The sequence below is a fragment of the Scylla paramamosain genome, chromosome 5, assembly GCF_035594125.1.
Source record: "Scylla paramamosain isolate STU-SP2022 chromosome 5, ASM3559412v1, whole genome shotgun sequence".
In the NCBI taxonomy this organism is placed as follows: domain Eukaryota; kingdom Metazoa; phylum Arthropoda; class Malacostraca; order Decapoda; family Portunidae; genus Scylla; species Scylla paramamosain.
This window is the reverse complement of record NC_087155.1, coordinates 9,716,692-9,736,691: the sequence shown is the minus strand read 5'-3', so window position 1 is coordinate 9,736,691 and position 20,000 is coordinate 9,716,692. Positions and strand designations below refer to the sequence as shown.

Genomic DNA, 20,000 nt, shown 5'->3' with positions numbered 1-20,000 from the left:
GAAACGAGTAGAAAATCACTTCACTATCCAAATCCATTTAATTTATGTAAAAAAAAATAAAGCCGTACATTTTTTTTTTTTTATGAGGGGCACTGGGCAAGGACAACAAAAATCTAATTAAAAAAAAAAAAGCCCACTGAGATGCCAGTCCCAGAAAAGGGTCCAAAGCGGTAGTAAAATATTGAAGAATAAGTGTTTTGAAACCTCCCTCTAGAAAGAATTCAAGTCCTAGGAAGGTGGAAATACAGAACCAGAGTTTACCAGAGAAAGGGATGAATGATTAAAAATACTGGTTAACTCTTGCATTAGAGAGGTAGACAGAATAGGGGTGAGAGAAAGAAGAAGGTCTTGTGCAGTGAGGCCGCGGGAGGAGGGAAGGCATGCCGTTAGCTAGATCAGAAGAGCAGTTAGCATGAAAATAGCGGTAGAAGACAGCTAGAGATGCAACACTGCGGCGATGAGAGAGAGGCTGAAGACAGTTAGAGGAGAGGAGTTGATGAGACGAAAAGCTTTTGATTCCACCCTATCTAGAAGAGCGGTATGAGTGGAACCCCCCAGACATGTGAAGCATACTCCATACATGGACGGATAAGGCCCTTGTACAGAGTTAGCAGCTAGGGGGTGAGAAAAACTGGCGGAGACGTCTCAGAACGCCTAACTTCATAGAAGCTGTTTTGGCTAGAGATGAGATGTGAAGTTTCCAGTTCAGATTATAGGTAAAGGACAGACCGAGGATGTTGAGTGTCATTGAAGATAGTTGTCTGGAAGGTTGTGTCGAGTTGACAGATGGAGGAATTGAGTTTTTTAGGCATTGGGCAATACCAAGTTTGATCTGCCCCAATCAGGAAATTTTAGAGAGATCAGAAGTCAGGCGTTCTGTGGCTTCCCTGCGTGAAATGTTTACTTCCTGAAGGGTTGGAAGTTTATGAAAAGACGCGGAAAAGTGCAGGGTGGTATCATCAGTGTAGGAGTGGATAGGACAAGAAGTTTCGTTCAGAAGGTCATTGATGAATATTAAGAAGAGAGTGGATGACAGGGCAGAACCCTTAGGAACACCGCTGTTAATAGATTTAGGAAAAGAACAGTGACCGTCTACCTCAGCAGCAATAGAACGATCAGAAAGAAAACTTGAGATGAAGTTACAGAGAGAAGGATAGAAGCCGTAGGAGGGTACTTTGGAAATCAAAGCTTTGTGCAAGAATCTATCAAAAGCTTTTGATATGTCCAAGGCAACAACAAAAGTTTCACCAAAATCTCTAAAAGAGAATGAAGGAGTTTTTGGCTAGTTGGAGAACAGACTTGGCATGGTTCCGGGCAGAAATATAAAGTGCATGATATTCTGGTGATGGAAGGCTTAAGTAATTTTTGTAAGCCACCTCTCTATCATGTATAGCACGAGAACGAGCTGTGTTAAACCAAGGTTTGGAAGCTTTAGGTCGAGAAAAGAGTGAGGAATGTACACCTCCATGCCAGACACTGACACCTCTGTTACGTGCTAAGCACACAAAGACGGGTCTCTGACACGGAAGCAGTAGTCATTCCAAGGAAAATCAGGAAAATACCTCCTCAGGTCCCCCCAACGCCAGAGGCACCTTCGCTTACGAGGATCTTGAGGAAGGATTGGAGCGATAGGACAAGATACAGATATGAGATTGTGATCGGAGGAGCCCAACGGAGAAGAGAGGATGACAGCATAAGCAGAAGGAAGGTCAGGAAAAGGTCAAGAATGTTGGGAGTATCTCCAATACGGTCAGGAATACGAGTAAGGTGCTGCACCAATTGCTCTAGGTCGTGGAGGATAGCAAAGTTGAAGGCTAGTTCACCAGGATGGTCAGTGAAGGGAGAGGAAAGCCAAAGCTGGTGGTGAACATTGAAGTCTCCAAGAATGGAGATCTTTGTAAAAGGGAAGAGAGTAGGAATGTGCTCCGCTTTGGAAGTTAAGTAGTCACGATATGTACCGAAAATTTAATCAGTCTTTCACTTGGATAAGTCATTTCCTTAGTTAACAAACACAATTCCCATGCTCTACCAAATAACGTGTAAACAATGATCACATTATTGTTACATAATCACCACCAAATATTTTTTCACTAACACTGTTTTTAAATGGAAGCAACAATTGCTTTATTCACAGCGAAGTAAGATAGTTACATAAAAATTCCGTAAAACATTGCCCGTAAAGTGTGTTAACTACATAATGACACACAATTCTCTCTCTCTCTCTCTCTCTCTCTCTCTCTCTCTCTCTCTCTCTCTCTCTCTCTCTCTCTCTCTCTCTCTCTCTCTCTCTCTCTCTATCTATCTCTATCTATCTATCTATCTATCTATCTATCTATCTTACTTCTAACAATCAGTCTTAACATTTTTTTCTAAAAAAATAAATAAATAAATCATTCCTCTTTACTTTACTATCACATGCAGGCACGTTTATTCCGACGTTGCAAACACGACACCTTTACATTACGTATCTCTTACATCCATCCCTCCCTTCATCTTAATCTCCTTTTCCTCCCATACTCTAGTCCAATCTTCCCTCCACCTACTCCTCCTTTCTTTTCCCATCCTATAATCCCATTTTGGCTCCTTCCCTTATCTTCCCCTCCCTCCTCCCGTGCAGACTCACCTGTCATCAAGAGCGAGAGGGTGGCCGTCCTTGGTCCAGGAGACTATGGGTTCAGGGTGGCCTCGGGGCGGTGAGCAGTCCAGGACGGTTCGCTCCCCGGCCAACCCGCGAGCCGACGCCGGTGATGCTCTGAAGTCCTCCCGCAGAACTGTAGGGGAGGCAGAGAGAGAGAGGCATGGTTAGTAAATGGAATTGGGTATTGTTAGGGTACTGTTTAGGGGGAGGTAGAGAGAAGCATGGTTAGTAAATGGCATCGAATACTGTTAAGTAGCAGAGTGAGGAGAGGTAGAAAGAGAAACACGGTCAGTAAATGGCATTTGGTACTGTTAATCCTTTCACCGCGACATGAAATGATTATCAGCACCAGAAGCAATGCGTGAAATCTTTATAAGGATCTACAAGAAAGTTGGCTATGAAAAACAATACGTTTTACAATTTCTTCCCAGTTCAAAGATTGGATGTGGCTGTAGAACAAGTAAAGATGTCTCAGAGTGATTGGTAATTATAGAAAGATATACCACGTGGCAGTAAAAGGGTTAAGAAACTGATCTGGAGACGTAGAGAGAGAAATGAAGGTAGTAAATAGTGTTTGTTATTCTTACGTAACTCATTGGGGACAGGTAGGGAGAGAAGAATGGTCAATAAATGGTATCTGATATCGTTAAGGAACTGAATAAGGAGGGGCAGGAAGAGAAATATTGTCAGTAAATGGTATCTGAAATCATTAAGAAACTGATTACAGACTGTTGATTAGTTCTAAAAGAGTGAAAATTGAAATTCCACTTAGAAATACATGAGAGAGAGAGAGAGAGAGAGAGAGAGAGAGAGAGAGAGAGAGAGAGAGAGAGAGAGAGAGAGAGAGAGAGAGAGAGAGAGAGAGAGAGAGAGAGAGTGTGTGTGTGTGTGTGTGTGTGTGTGTGTGTGGGTGGGGGGACGTGAAAATAAGTGTTGTGTTACATACTTACATTTAGGCAAATTTATACGTACAACTGCATGAAAGGATCCCCATTCAGCGCCATTTTTGTCTCGGGTTCTTTATGTTTGCTCATCTTTTGCCGCGTTACCTTCACGTTTTGCTCTAATTTTCCTTTGTCTCTTTTTTTTTTTTTTTTTTACTTTTTTTTTCGCTAAATACTTTGGGAGGAAAATGTTGGTTGTACTGCGAGTGGTGGTGGTGGTGGTGGTGATGGTGGTGGTGGTGGTGGTAGGGGCGCGCGATGCATGTTGTCGGAAAACCTAATGGTAAGAGTTTATTCCCTTAATTTGTGCTGCAGTATTCTCTCTCTCTCTCTCTCTCTCTCTCTCTCTCTCTCTCTCTCTCTCTCTCTCTCTCTCTCTCTCTCTCTCTCTCACACCCCTCACCCTCCTATCTTCTTACTTTTCTCCTTTTCCTTTTCACCTTTGCATTTTACCTTCCCTCCTTTCCTTTTTTCTTCCCTTTCCTATCTTTTTCTTCCATTTTCCCTTCCCTTCGTTAATCACTAGCTCCCTCCCTTCCTCTCTATCTCTCTCTCTCTCTCTTCTTTACGTTCTTATATTTTCTCCTTTTCCTGTTCATATTTGCATTTCTCCCTCCAAACTTTTTCCTTCGCCCCTCCTCCTATCTTTCTTCCTTTTTTTCTCTCTTTCTCCACCTATGTCCCTAAATTCTTACCCTTCTCGTTTTTCCTCTTAATCTTTACACTTTTCCTTCTTCTTTTCTTTTACCTCTGACATTTTCCTTCTATTCCCCTCTCTTCTTCCATCCACATAACTTTTTACTGTTCTCTTTTTTTCTCTTTATCTTTTTCCTTTCTATCTCTATCCTTTATTCTTTCCCTCCTTTCTTTTTCGTTTTTTTTTTATTTCTCTTCTCTTTTAACTTTTTTCTCCCTCTCCACCCACCCCACATAACTTCTTACTTTTCTCTCGCTTTTTCCTTTCGTCTTCATCTTTTCATGTCTCTCCCTATCCTTTATTCTCTCCCCTTCTTTCCTTCTTTCGTTTTTTTTTCTCCTCTCCCCTATTTCCTTTGTTTTTCGTTCTCTCCCTCCCTCCCTTCTTTACATATATAGGCCCTCCCATTCTTGTCTCTCTCTTTCTATCCCTTACTTTTCCATCCTTTTATGTACATAACCGTCATGTAATACAATTATTTTTATATATGTTTTGCCTCCGTTTTCTTTCTTTCGCCTGTTCCCTTTAGCAAGTCCCTTCGTATCTACTTCCTTCCTATACACGGTCAGAGGGGAGAGGACAGCCGCCCAAAAGCAGGAAGAAAATATTACTGTATCTCAAGTAGTCAAAAGGAGAGGAAATTGAGTCAGGGTGGTGGGAGGTGTGCCGTTGGAGGAAGAAAACAGAAAGGGAGGAAGGTAGGTGAGAGTGAAAAAAAGGGGGAGGAAAAATAAAGGAAAGGAAGAGTGTGGAAGAGGAGATAAGGAAGAAAAGAAGGAAGGAGAGGATGAGAAAAGGAAGGGAAGAAAGGAAATTATTAGGATGGAGGGAAAAGATAGAAGAAAAAATGTAACAAAAAAGGATGATAGGAGGAGATGGAAGGATAAACAGAAGGAAGGAGTATGATAAAGAAAGACGAGAGAGAGAAAAAAATAGACAATTTATTACGTAAAGTGAAAAAAAAAGAAAAAGAAACAGGATTTAGCATTAAAACGAAAAAAAAATGTGTACGTGGAGACAGAGAGGGAGGGAGGGAGGGAGAGAGAGAGAGAGAGAGAGAGAGAGAGAGAGAGAGAGAGAGAGAGAGAGAGAGAGAGAGAGAGAGAGAGAGAGAGAGAGAGAATCAGAGGAAGAAGAGGACAGGGAAAGTGTATCAACAGAAAATGAGATACAGGATATGATGCATTTCACGCAGAAGAAACGATGCCGGAGTTTCACGAGAGGACTGAGAACGACATCCCCTTGAGGAGGAGGAGGAGGAGGAGGAGGAGGAGGAGGAGGAGAGAGCATCGCAGCGTCGTCTCGAAAAGGCTGAGCTGCATAACAAGGAAGGCGGCGTGCGAGAAGGCAGAAGATGAGAGGAATCAGGAATACAAAAATACAACTATAAGAAAATATATACATGGATGCTGTGTTGTGGTAAGAATAACTTTGTAGCTGCTTGTCTGTCTTTCCCTCTATTACTGTCTCTCTCTCTCTCTCTCTCTCTCTCTCTCTCTCTCTCTCTCTCTCTCTCTCTCTCTCTCTCTCTCTCTCTCTCTAACTTCAGCTTCAAAGACCAAACAACAACAGTATCAAACATCAGTCATTTGTATTACATTGAATTGTGATTGGCTTTACTCCTGTTGTTGTTATTATTGTTGCTTCTTCCTTTTCCTTTAGTGTTGTCATTCCCAACTTATTTTATGCTTGTGTGGTAACTTTTCTTGGTCATTTTCGTGTATTTTTCCATTGAATTATTATTCGTTTCTTTGGTTATTTTTATTTCACTTTATTTTATTTATTCAATATTACGACTAAAGTCCTAATAGACGAGGGAAATTTAACGTTAAAGCCTTGATAAAGAATGCATGCTCTCCTTTATCTTTTATTTATTGGTCTCTTTATTTACAAGATTCTGACGTTGTTGGCAAATTAGTTTCAGTAAACGATGTCACCAGATGATAATGATAACCATACATGATATTCTCTGCATTATTTATTTTCACATGTCAGTTATTCTTTCTTCATTTAAATTATTCGTTATTTCTCTCTATGATCCCCTTGATGTCTGGTGATTATTCTAGCTTTTTACATGTGTTCTTCCGGTCAATTTTTTTTTCCTCTCTTATTCTTTTCTACGTATAAACAAGGGTTCTGCTCCCCTTTTATTCTATGTCAACAAGGATCCTTATTCTTTTTTTTCCTTTTTCGTTCCTTACACAGCACTCTTTGATACTGTGAACCTAATTACTCTTATGGGTGTCTTTTGCTTGCCTTCTTTTTTCTCACTCTGTTGATTCATTAAAGTGAGCGTCAAACCTAACAAGAAAATGGGGAATGGAAAGAAAAAAGGTAATACCTAATTAGGTGAAGTGTGTGTGTGTGTGTGTGTGTGTGTGTGTGTGTGTGTGTGTGTGTGTGTGTGTGTGTGTGTGTGTGTGTGTGTGTGTGTGTGTGTGTGTGATGAAAAGTACCAATGATAGTGATTGCACAGAGAGAGAGAGAGAGAGAGAGAGAGAGAGAGAGAGAGAGAGAGAGAGAGAGAGAGAGAGAGAGAGAGAGAGAGAGAGAGAGAGAGAGAGAGAGAGAGACCAGACCACTTAAATGACGAATATGAGAACCAAAATATAACAGAAATTGTGATGAATAAACATGAGCAAAAGAGAGAGAGAGAGAGAGAGAGAGAGAGAGAGAGAGAGAGAGAGAGAGAGAGAGAGAGAGAGAGAGAGAGAGAGAGAGAGAGAGAGAGAGAGAGAGAGAGAGAGAGAGTCCTGGTAAACAGATAAGTAGAGGAACATAGGTATCACAGGACACAGGTATCATAGGTGTTATAAGTGACAAGATTCTTATCATTTACATCAGAGGGAAATTGAGAGGAAAAAAGATAATAAAATAGAGAAAGGCAAAGAGGATGGTGTTATCATCACACGGGAAGCTTGAGAGGGAACCCTAATAAAAAAAAGAAAAGGGAGGGATGGGAAAGGAGTAAAAAAATGGGAGAAAGAGGAGGAGAAGAGGAACGGGGGAGAGATGAGAAAGGAAAAGTCTGAGGGGAGAGATGAAGTACAAAGGAGAAAAACTAAAAATGAGAGAGAGAGAGAGAGAGAGAGAGAGAGAGAGAGAGAGAGAGAGAGAGAGAGAGAGAGAGAGAGAGAGAGAGAGAGAGATAGGTTGGATGAAGGAGGACGAAGAGAGAGTTAAGGAGAGAGGGAGGGAAAGAGGGAGAGAAAGCTAAGGGAGGGAAAGAAGGGAGGGTGTGATTGAGTCATCCATCACCTTAAAAGAGAAAAATGACCCTTTCTCCATGCATGTATAAAGGCGCAGATATACATATGCATACGAGAGCTTGTGGGCACAGGAAGAGGAGGAGGAGGGGAAAGAGGGGGAAAGGTGAGGGGAGGGAGACTTTAATTATTGGGAAATGTACCTGTTTCCATATTTTTTTACAGTTTTTCCCTCTCTCACACACATATTCAGATCAAAGGGATATTTTTCATAGATATAGATATTTTTTTTTGTACCTGCTTTGGTGATCTCTCTCTATCTCTTTTTTTTTTCTCTCATTTTTTTTCTCTCTTATTTTATCTTTTTTTCCGGGGGAGTCCAAGTTAATGAGATGCTACAGTGCTTATATTTTTCAGTCGCTGTTTGAACTGATGTTTTATTTTTCGTCTCTTTCTCTTATTGTTGTTTTCGTGGTCCTTTTTCAGCTTCTTTTTCTTCCCTGTGTTAGTTTTTCTTGCGTTTATGTACCACCAGCATAGAGAGAGAGAGAGAGAGAGAGAGAGAGAGAGAGAGAGAGAGAGAGAGAGAGAGAGAGAGAGAGAGAGAGAGAGATTACACTGCCCAGCCCAATCCTCGTACAAGCACTGCAGGTTTTGCATGTTGACGAAACACTTGAAGAGTTAAAGGCCAACATTCCATATTCACCTGTTTGGCCCTATGCGTCTTCTTTTTCTTCTTCTTCTTCTTCTTCTTCTTCTTCTTCTTCTTCTTCTTCTTTTTTTCTTTCCCCTCCTCCTCATTCTCCAGTTTCTTTCTCTTTCTTTTCTCTTTCGTGGTTTATCATTTACAACCTCATCAGTGTCAACAAATCTGCTGCTGTTTCTAATTTCTCTTTTTTTCTCTCTCTCTCTGTGCTCTTCTTCTTTATCTCACTTTTTTTCTGGGCTTACTTTATTACAGGCACCTCTCGTATTTTCTTCCTCTAGTCAGCACACGTGTCGTTGTACTTGTTTTCTCTTTTTTTTTCTTATTTTCTTTCCTTTCTCCCTACTAGTCTTTTTAGCCTTCCATTCCCTTTCCTGTCTCTTTCCCTGTGGACACGTAGTAGTGTGTTAAAGTCGTGAATAATTACATGTCAGTGTCCAGCGGAGAGAGAGAGAGAGAGAGAGAGAGAGAGAGAGAGAGAGAGAGAGAGAGAGAGAGAGAGAGAGAGAGAGAGAGAGAGTCCAGGTAGGGAGAAACAGAGAGAGAAAAGGAATGAGTGTGAGGAGGAAAGGGTGACTAGATATGCTTTATCTTTCCTCATTATCTTAACGTCCATTATTTCCCTAGACACGGAGCTTTCCCTCTCTCTCTCTCTCTCTCTCTCTCTCTCTCTCTCTCTCTCTCTCTCTCTCTCTCTCTCTCTCTCTCTCTCTCCCTTTATCTGGTTCCCTTCAACAAAGTCTCAAACAGACGAAACGTTTCTTGGCCATAATGTTACCCAAACCATAATAAAAGTCAGCCTCACCCTCTTCCTAAGGGCTCTCTCTCTCTCTCTCTCTCTCTCTCTCTCTCTCTCTCTCTCTCTCTCTCTCTCTCTCTCTCTCTCTCGTAAATGTGGCAATATCTTTGTTTCAGATATGGCTGCCTGTCATATATGTGTGTGTGTGTGTGTGTGTGTGTGTGTGTGTGTGTGTGTGTGTGTGTGTTTGCGGGTGAGAGTTTTTAGAGCCTTTTTTTTTTATCTTTCTGGGTAAAACACACACACACACACACACACACACACACACACACACACACACACACACACACACACACACACACACACACACACACACACACACCTTTTGTTTTTTTGGAATGATTTTTGCAACATGACCAGAAAATGCATGAGTTGTGCAGTTATTTATTTGTGTACACATTTTATTTCTATACCTATCTATTTATTTATTTATTTATTTATTTATTTATTTATTTTCAAAACTGCTGAACGAACGATTGCACAATTAAATCATTCACTTTGGTAATTTAACTTTTTTTTTTTTCCATTTATGGCAAACGTATTTGTGTGAACTTTGTTGATTTGGTAACTGTGTTTTGTGTGTGGCTTACCTGGCTGTAATGGGCTGCGTGTTTGGCTTATCTGGCTGAAATAAGCTGTGTGTGTGAGTTACCTGGTTTATTTAATTGGCTTAGTGATTGGACTACCTGGCATATCTATTAGTTGTGTGGTCAGGTTACCTTGTTTAGGCCTGATGGGCGGCCTACGTGGCTAGTTTAATGGGCTTTGTGGCTGGATTATCTGCTTTATTTAATCAGCGGTGTGGGCGTGTTACCTGGCTGGTTTAATGGGCTCTTACGGCGGGTTACCTGGTTTGTTTAATTAGCGGTGTTGGCAAGTAGCGTGCCTTTGTGACTCAACTGTATGATTTTCCTAATTAGCTGTGTAGGAACCTTACCTGGTTTGCCACGAACATTCAGACTGGAAGGAACTAACAATGAACATGATAAAAAATAAATAAATAAATAAATTCGCACATCTACCTGATCATCATTCATACCTCGCATAGTAAGTCACTTGTTAACATCATACGCATTGTAATATTGCACAACTGGTTACAGATTTGAACTTTACATATTACACATTTTTCTCTATCTATATATTTACATTTAAAGTTCGATGATTCTGTAAGCAACTTTCCCGATGTTAAATATTAATTTGCTGTGTTTCTCTGGATATTGTTATTTCCTCTTCTATTCCCTTAACATTACAAAACAGTTGTTTTACTCCAGTGGCTTCTGACAGCATACGATCCCATAATTTCGGTCCCTTAAACTAATTTATCAATGAATTACTTCCATGTTCGATCCAGGAGTAAAAGAAAAACACCATTTCCTTGCTCACTTGGTCAAGCCATCACCACTGTTTACTGATTAAATCCTGAGATCATAAAAATACACATCAATATGTCTGTCAATATGCCACACACGGTAGTAGTATTTTTCCACGTCAACATTTCAATCATTCAAACTGTTTTCACACAAAAATCCAATGCTTTTTCAAATGTTTTCAGTTAAAGATTTACTCTGTGAAATGTTCGCGCGCCCCCTTGTATGCATAAATGACCTGTGTTACCTGGCCTTCCCTCACCTGACACCTGACCTACCCTGGCATTCCCAACTGGCGCCCTGATGCCTCGCTCTCATTCTGAATTACTAATTATTCTCTCGGCGAGTGACCTTTACTTCCTTTCCTAAGTGTAGTTTTTGTAGGCACAATATCGACTGAGGCAGTATTGTTAACATTCACTGGTGTCGTACACTTATCCTGTTCTTATGTCACACCTCTGTCCTGATCTCTGCCTACCTCTATTCATTCTCTGCCCTAATGTCACTTGTATCATATGTCCCCCATGTCATTTCCTGACATAAAAACTTTATTTACTGCGTCATCAAAATCATTTGAATAACATTATCAAGCTTTTCTTTTTATGTTTTCATATAGGGGATGACGTAAATGACGAACTTATCCAATCATGCGGAGGTATATCTTAAGAGTCTCAGAGTCATCTGAAGATATACATGTTCCCAAAGAAAACGAAAACATGCATGAATGAGCGACACCACTTTATTGAGTTTCGTTACAAGAGGTTTGGACTTGAAGTTGAGGCAACATGATGGGGATAAGAAAGTCAGTCATCTCGGGGGAAGAGTGTTGCCTTCTGAAGAAATTTGTGGTGGAGGAAAGAGGATGAGGGCGACCCAGACTCAGCGTAACTCGATTAAGATGTTTACGTCCACGAGGAATGAGGTTACGTTGAACAGGAGTAGGAGCATCGACCCGCGTGCGAGGAAAGACACGGAGGAGCGTGGCGGTGGCAGTAGTAAGTGAACTAAATAGACTGGAGACGGAGAAGGAAACACTTTTATCAAGCCGGAATTCACTTTGGAAGCAAACACTTCATGAGTCAAAACTAAATTGCACCAAACTCCGCTGACAGGATGCGAAGATTGCCCAACAAACTCTGACGACACGACGAGGATGTTAATAAAAAAAACAAGGAAATTAGAGGTGTGGTTTTCGTACTGAAACACGAATTCGAATTAATAAGAAGTTTAAATTAATTGGCAGATTGCTCAAAACGATGAGGTACAGGATGTGGGAACGAACAAGACATGGGCTCACCTGTCCGGTTTCTCATACCTATCACTACTCTCGCTTACACACCAGAGGCAGTTTGTATGATGTGTCGTCTTTGTGAGTCACCAATTACATAATGCGTTCATGGACAATGTGCATAATTTCTTACACTGAAAAACATAGGATTTTTTTCTTTTCTGAACTTTATTAGATTACGTTGTTCATCGTTTTTAATCAGAATTAACAAAATATATGAATCAATAAAGTTCCATAAGAACATTCATTATGAAATTAATTGATAAACAGAGTAATGTCTTCCTCCCGCGACTTTTGTCGAGAAACACAAAAAACTCACACTTCACCACGGCTTCCCAAGTGTTCCATTCAGCGGAGAGAGAGAGTGAAAACGAGTCAAGCCCATGCCAGTCTCACGAGGAAAGCGGTGAAGGACGTCGCGCCGAGGGAGGCTTCCTAAGGATTTTTAGCCCACCAGTGATACATGACATGATTCAGGAGACAGTCATTCCTGTAATGTTTCTTACATTAAATTTGTTTAAAAAAGACATGGAAAGTAAACTCGTGAATGACTTGACCTGTTAGCATGCAGGCTGCGCCTCAACTTGCACTGTTTTATTAATCATTACTTCAGATGAGAAACGGCGCCAAGTGCAAAGCGCCAGTCATTTCGTACAGTGTTGTTGCTCTTCACGAAGCACGCTTATTGAGCAACATGTGATATGAAAAATGTTTAGAGTTAGGATGAAAATTACGCGCACGCGAGCGCTCGCTCACTCATTCGCTTACAAGAAAGAGAAATGAACGGGCGCGCTCGAGAGGAAGAGAGAGAGAGAGAGAGAGAGAGAGAGAGAGAGAGAGAGAGAGAGAGAGAGAGAGAGAGAGAGAGAGAGAGAGAGAGAGAGAGAGAGAGAGAGAGACCACGGAATTCTTCAGATTTGGATTGTCCATGCGAAATGTGCATCAAGATTGTGTACTTTCAGGAGTAAGAAGTGTGCAGTGTGAAAGCTGAACAGCGCAGGATTATTAGTTTTAGCCTTCCCGTAAAGTTGGGAAAATATATTGCATTCCTTATTATTACTTTTACATTGTGTGTGTGTGTGTGTGTGTGTGTGTGTGTGTGTGTGTGTGTGTGTGTGTGTGTGTGTGTGTGTGTGTGTGTGTGTGTGTGTGTGTGTGTGTGTGTGTGTGTGTGTGCGTGCGCGCGCGTGCGTGCGTGCGTGTGTGAGTCTCTCTCTCTCTCTCTCTCTCTCTCTCTCTCTCTCTCTCTCTCTCTCTCTCTCTCTCTCTCTCTCTCTCTCTCTCTCTCTCTCTCTCTCTCTCTCTCTCTCTCTCTCTCTCTCTCTCTCTCTCTCTCTCCCCACACTCAAAGTAACAGTTTTAATAAAAAACGGCGAAAGACTGTCACAGGGAAAAAAAAAGGAAATATGTAGCACAGAATTTTTTGCAACATTTACAGAAAATTGGAGCAAATTATCGCCTAATACAGTAAACATGCTAACAACTGATGCATTTAAAAGTCGATTAGATAAATATTTCAGGGCATCGGACATCTACTAAACATGTTAACCGAATGAAAATTAATAACATCGAAACTTGGCGGCGACAGGTAATCCAATAATTAACACGACACTCTTCTATTATTTTAAGGAAATTACCAAATGATGCAAGAGTAATTATATTTCCTGTTTTTTCGTTACCTCTGTTAAGTTTCAAATGCCTTTAAAGTCGAAGGTATTTTCTGTAAACATCTTATGAAGTACAAGTGAAACAGATTAATATCCTAAGATGGACTCCAATTTCTAACACGTGTCGCTTCTCTTTAAAATTAAATAGTCACCAAATGTTACTTGTTTCCTCTACATTAGATTTCATGGTGCGTATATACATGATATTGGCAATGAATTAACTTAGCACCCGGGGATAATTCACTTGTCTACTCGACCCTCATCTCTTTCTCGTGTAAATTCAACTAAATTTGAACCAACACTACGTAATTTTGTACTACATGTGTGTGTTAGATTCCCTTCTATTTTTTTTCTTTTTTTTTTTCACTCTAATCCCCATAACCATTAATATTATTTTTCACATACGTCTGTAGTTCGTTTATCTATTGTTTTCACTGTGACCCTTATGCCTACACTATCTCTATATATTTCTGTGTATTTGCGGCTTTGTTCTATTTTCTTTTATTTATTTATTTTTTTCCATTATAATCGTAACCCTTTGCCTTTCCGTATTTCATCTCGTCAGTCAGCTGAACCATAAAGGTGGTGTAAGTGATACGGAAATTCTACAAACATATTCTTTTTTATTTCTACTAACTCTTTTCGTATTTTTTTTAATGCTCTTCGTTTCTCTCTCTCTCTCTCTCTCTCTCTCTCTCTCTCTCTCTCTCTCTCTCTCTCTCTCTCTCTCTCTCTCTCTCTCTCTCTACACTATTATATATATATATTTTTTTTTCCTATCTACAGGACAGTTTCTTTTATTTTGACAGCTTTTAGTAAAACCATAATTTCTTAAGTCTATTTCTTATCTACTCACACGTTGTTTGTTTTCTTTTATGTGTTATTCGGATTCATTTCTTTTTCCCTTTCCTCTTCCTCCTTCTACTCCACCTCCTCCTCCTCCTCCTCCTCCTCCTCCTCCTCCTCCTCCTCCTCCTCCTCCTCCTCTTCCTCCTCCTCACCCTCCTAACCCATCTCTTAGGTATCTTTTGGCTATCTTGTTTCCACCTCTGGTCAGAAAAATCCCCTTTCTACCTCATTTACCTTCCTCTCTTCTCCCTCTCCCTTCCGACTTCTCTATTTTGTATCTCCTATATCTCCTTTCTCCCTTCTCTTCTTCTTCTTCCTCGTCTTCCTCTTCCTCCTTTACTTTCCTCTGTTCTTGCTTTTATGAATCTGTATTGTTTTTACTTTTATTCCTTTACTTTGTTCTCTTTTTTTGTATTTTCATTATTCTTTCTTTGCTTGTCTTCTTTCCTATTTGATCTGAATTTGCGTTCCTATTCTTGTCCTCAACAATACTTATGTTATTAGTGTTATTTGTGTTCTTTTCTTCTCCTTCATCTACTCCTGCTCCCATTCCCCCGTCCTGATGTTTTTTTTTTTTTGTTTATCTTTCCTCTTTCACTGTCCTTGTTCTCATTTAATATTCTCAGCTTTGTTTGTTTCTTTGTTCTCCTCCTTTTACTGTTATATCCTCTTTCGTCTTTCCTGGTTCATTTCATTCCTCTCTTTTTACTATTCTTTTCGTTCTCAGCTTTTCATTTGTTCTTGTCTTCCTTTTACTCTTTTTACTTCATATATTCTTCTCCTCGTTCTCATTTCATATTCTCAGTTTTTTTTTTTTCCTCGTTGTTCTTGCTGTTCTTTTATGTTTTCTTATTTTTCTTGGCTTCTTTTTTTCTTTCCTTTCTCTGTTATCCTTGTCTTTCTCTTCATTCTATTCCTGCCTCTCGTCCTCATCCGTATTTTTTCCCCTTTTCTTCTTTTACCGTCCTCGCCGTTCTCATCTCATTATTTCTTTGTTATTTTGTTTCTTTTCCACCTCGTATGTTTCTGGGTTTTTTTCTCCTCTGTTTTTTTTTTCTTTTTCTTTCCCAACCATTAATCCTTTTTCTCTCTCATGATATTTTTCTTCTTCCAATGTTCTCCTGCTCATCCTCATTTCATTATTTCTTTGTTATTTCGTTAGTGTGTTTCTCATTCCCATCTCTCCTGGTTCTGGGTCTTCTCTTCCTTTTATTCCAACTTTTCTTTTCCCTTCCTAATTAGTCTTTTTTTTTTCTGTTGCTCTCCTCGTTCTTACCTCATTACATCTTTGTTACTTAGCTACCATGTTCCTCTGATCTTGTCTATTTCTCTTTCTGGTCTTCCTCTTACTACTCCTCTTTCTTCAGATACCTCTCATCATCCTTCTTCTTTCAAGGTTTTCTTTCCTATTAACTCATTTCTTTGTTATTTAGCTACTGCGTCTCTCCTCTCTTGTCTATTTCAGCCTCTTCTTCTTACTGTCTTTTTGATTTTCCTTTTACTACTCCTCTTTCTCCTCTTCTCTTTCTTTTTAAGGCTTTCTTCCCTCTCATTTCATTACTTCTTTATTATTTGGTTACTCTGTCTCTCCTCCCAACTCAATTCATTTCTTCTCACTGTCCTTTTCATCTCCTCTTTCTCCAGAACCTTTGATTATCTCTCTTCTTTTAAGGTCTTTCTCCCTCTCATCTCGTTACTTCTTCATTATTTGGTTACTCTGCCTCTCCTCCCAGTTCGTCTCATTTCAACTCTGCTTCCCCGCCTCGCCTCGCCTCGCCGCCACTCCTGCTGCTGCTGCTACTCTTCCTATGCCGCCCGCCCATCATTACAGGGACGCAGTGCCAGCTTCATCCACACGCCCGCCGCTGCTGTCCAGAATGTTGATGTGACACCCCTCCGTTCCTCCCTCCATCTCTCCCTCCCTCCCTCCCTTCCTCTCTCTCTCTCTCTCTCTCTCTCTCTCTCTCTCTCTCTCTCTCTCTCTCTCTCTCTGGTGGTGTCTGTGTATTTCTATTCTATCTCTTCCAGTTCTTCCATTTATTTCTACTGTTGTTTTTGCTCTTCTTGTTGCAGCAAGGGACTAATTCCCCCCTCCCTCCCTCTCTCTCTCTCTCTCTCTCTCTCTCTCTCTCTCTCTCTCTCTCTCTCTCTCTCTCTCTCTCTCTCTCTCTTTCTGGTGCTGTCTGTGTATTTCTTCCTCTTTCAGTCCTTCCGTTTCTTTTTACTGTTGTTTTTGCTTTTCTGTTAAGGCGTCTGTTAAATGCAATGTGTTTTATTGGGGTTGCTGCACTGTGTGGTGAGTGTTGCAGTGATGTGGTAATGGGGTGTTGTGTGTTTCCCTGCGTGAGTTGCGGTAAATAATGTGGCGTGGTGTTGTTGTGTTGCTCCCTTCCTTTTGTGTTTTCTCTAATGTTGTTTTTGCGAAAGGAATATATATTTTTTTAAGTTTTGTCTTGATTCCTTTTTTTTATTCTGTGTTGCTTGTGTGTGTGTGTGTGTGTGTGTGTGTGTGTGTGTGTGTGTGTGTGTGTGTGTTGTTCTATTTTTGTGTTGTGCGTGTGGCTTCCCTTTCTTTCTTGTGTTTCGTTGCGGTGCGTTGCGTTGTTTTGTGTTGCGCCGTGCTACACTCTTTTGTTGCTTTGTGTGTGTGTGTGTGTGTGTGTGTGTGTGTGTGTGTGTGTGTGTGTGTGTGTGTGTGTGTGTGTGTGTGTTGCTTTCTTTACAGTTTTTTTGTTCTTTTTATGTGGTGCAACCCTTTGTTTTACTGCAGTGTGTGTTCAGTATTGTCTTGTTTTTTGCTGTGTTGTGTTTCATTGGACTGTGGAATATAGTGTTGTGCTGTGCTGTGCTGTGCTGTGCTGTGCTGTACTGTGTTGTGTTGTGCTGTGTTGTGCTGTGTTGTCCTGTACTGTGTTGTGTTGTGCTGTGTTGTGCTGTGTTGCGCTGTACTGTGTTGTGTTGTGCTGTGTTGTGCTGTGTCTCTTCTTAATGTCTTGCTCTGTATGTCTCTCTCTCTCTCTCTCTCTCTCTCTCTCTCTCTCTCTCTCTCTCTCTCTCTCTCTCTCTGTGTGTGTGTGTGTGTGTGTGTGTGTGTGTGTGAGAGAGAGAGAGAGAGAGAGAGAGAGAGAGAGAGAGAGAGAGAGAGAGAGAGAGAGAGAGAGAGAGAGAGAGAGAGAGAGAGAGAGAGAGAGAGAGAGAGAGAGAGAGAGAGAGAGAGAGAGAGAGAGAGAGAGAGAGAGAGAGAGAGAACGTGCAAAAGTACACAAAGAGCCAAAGTGGAACGCCTGAGGTACAAGCACACACACACACACACACACACACACACACACACACACACAAGGTTCAGCGGTCAGGGTGAGGAAGCAGGAGCGAGAAGGGAGGGAAGGATGTGTGAATGTAGGAGTGTGTGGCGCATATTAGTTAGGGAATGCCTCTTGGTTTGATCTGAGGCGCTGTGGCGTTAAGAGGCTGAGGTGTGGAGTACTGCAGGGTGGCGTGATGTGTTGAGGCGTGGAAAGAACTGTGGTTGTGTTAGTAAAGGTGTATTGAAATGTTAGCGTGTGGTGCGGAATGTAACGTTGCTGTTGACTTTGCAATGGAATGTGGACTGTGGAATGCGATGTAGTGTTTGAGACCGTATTCAGAAATGCATTGCTCTCTCATCACGACTATTGTCAAAGGCCACAGAGGAGATCAGCCGGGTTCTCAAGAGTGTTTCTTCTGTTCATCATTCATCATTCATCATTCATCTTATTAATTTGTTAGTAGAACCTTAAAAACACTCTTAAAACCCGTATAAATACAATTATAAATACTATAGAAAGTGCAGCCCCTGTGCCGCGTCGAAACGTTCCAGAATATGGCCCTTAGTTGTGTGGAATGGAATGATGTGGTATGGATGGGTATAGTGTGGAGTGCTTCGTATTGTAGTGGCGAGGGGTAGTATGGAATGATGCAGTGATCAGTGTAATGCCTAAGTGTGATGTGCTGTATTGTGGTGTTGTGGTATGGAGCATCATGGTGTGGAATACTGTGGTGTGAGATGTTATGGTGTGGAGTGGTGTGGTATGGAGTGGACTGACGGTAACCCCTCCTCTATTCCCTCCTACTCCTACTTTCTCTGTCCTCACTTTCACATTCTCTCGCCTCTATTCTGTCCACCTCCACAGTCCAAGAGTAAACCAGTATTCACAATCCTTCATCTCTTTCACTGGTAAACTCTGGTAAACTTCACCATTTCCCCCTTCCTACGACTTCAATTCTTTCAAGAAGGAAGTAGCAAGGCACTTCTCTAATGTTGGTTTTAAGTCTTTCGTGTCTTCTTTAGGGACTGGCATCTCCGTACGCCTTTATATATATATATATATATATATATATATATATATATATATATATATATATATATATATATATATATATATATATATATATATATATATATATATATATATATGAACCACTGGTGTGAAATGTTGTAGTGTGAAGTGTTCTGGTGTGAAATGCTGAGGTGGAGTGGTGCGGTACAGTGGTGTGACGTGGAGTGTTGCGGGATGAACATGCAGTCACAGAAACATGACCTGCTTTAGAATGGAAAAAGAATTTAGGGAGAGTCATAACATAAGCTCTCCTCTCCTGCCTCTTAATTTCCTCTCTCTCTCTCTCTCTCTCTCTCTCTCTCTCTCTCTCTCTCTCTCTCTCTCTCTCTCTCTCTCTCTCTCTCTCTCTTTCTGGAAGCAGACTACGTATCTGGAAGGCTTGCGTTAGGTGATTACCATAATTAGGACTTAATGGGGATTCCTAACAAACCCCCCACTCCACTTCAGCTCTCTCTCTCTCTCTCTCTCTCTCTCTCTCTCTCTCTCTCTCTCTCTCTCTCTCTCTCTCTCTCTCTCTCTCTCTCTCTCTCTCTCTCTCTCTCTCTCTCTCTCTCTCTCTCGTTCTCTACAGATTACGTTCCACAATCAATTGACAGAGGCCCAGACAGTGAGAGGACAAGTGAAGGACAGGTAAGGTCGTTCCTCTTCTCACCTTTCCATCTGGTCCTCTCTCCTCTCCTCGTGCCTCCCTGCTCTCCTCTTAGTAAGAGGAGAAGCAGGACGTAGAGGAGAAGGACAACGGACTAAAGGACGAGAACGAGGATGAACGTGAGGGTAAGACGAAGAGAAAGAGCAAAGGGAAGGGAAGAGCAGGTGACTTAAACAGGGAAGAGGACGAGAAAGTGGAGGAGAGTTACGTAGGAATGAGACAATGAAGGGAGAACAGGAGAGGGAAAGAAAAAGGAGAAGAGGAGGAGAAAGACAAGCTAAAGAAGAGGAGGTCAGCTAAACAAGAAGAACGAGGAGGAGAAAGACAAGCTAAAGAAGAGGAGGTCAGCTAAACAAGAAGAACGAGGAAGAGGAAAATATGGAAAAAAGTCAGGTGATAACAGAGAGGACAGAAGGAGAGGAAAAAAGGATTAGAGGAAGAGGAAAGGCAGGGTTACGGAAAAGGTGAGTGTACGAAGAAGAGGAGGAGAGGAAAAGGAAACATGACAACAAGGAAGATGAAAGAAAAAGAAGTAAAGGAGAAAGGAGGAGGAAGACAACGATAAGGACGAGTGAGAAAAGGAGAAATGGAGAAGAGACGTAGAGGAGAAAGAAAAAGGACTAAAACAACGACAACGACGACAAATACTAGTAACACCATCCCATCAACTAAGACCATTACCACCACCACTACCACCACCACCACCACCACCACCACCCAAAATAACAATACGATGACAACGACGGTAACGACGAGAAGAAGAACGAAAAACGAGGAAATTAGAAAGAAAAGTAAAGAAACAGAGTACGAGGAC

At 41.1% G+C, this 20,000-nt stretch overlaps 1 long non-coding RNA gene across 1 annotated transcript in view; it reads right to left on the bottom strand.

Annotated features, from left to right (window-relative positions):
* The window catches only part of LOC135100501 (uncharacterized), a 126,633-nt gene that overhangs the window by 20,011 nt on the left and 86,622 nt on the right, over nucleotides 1-20,000 (bottom strand). Inside the window, exon 3 of the long non-coding RNA XR_010268739.1 lies at nucleotides 2,624-2,771. This is a non-coding gene — a long non-coding RNA (uncharacterized LOC135100501). The remainder of the gene's footprint in view (nucleotides 1-2,623; nucleotides 2,772-20,000) is intronic.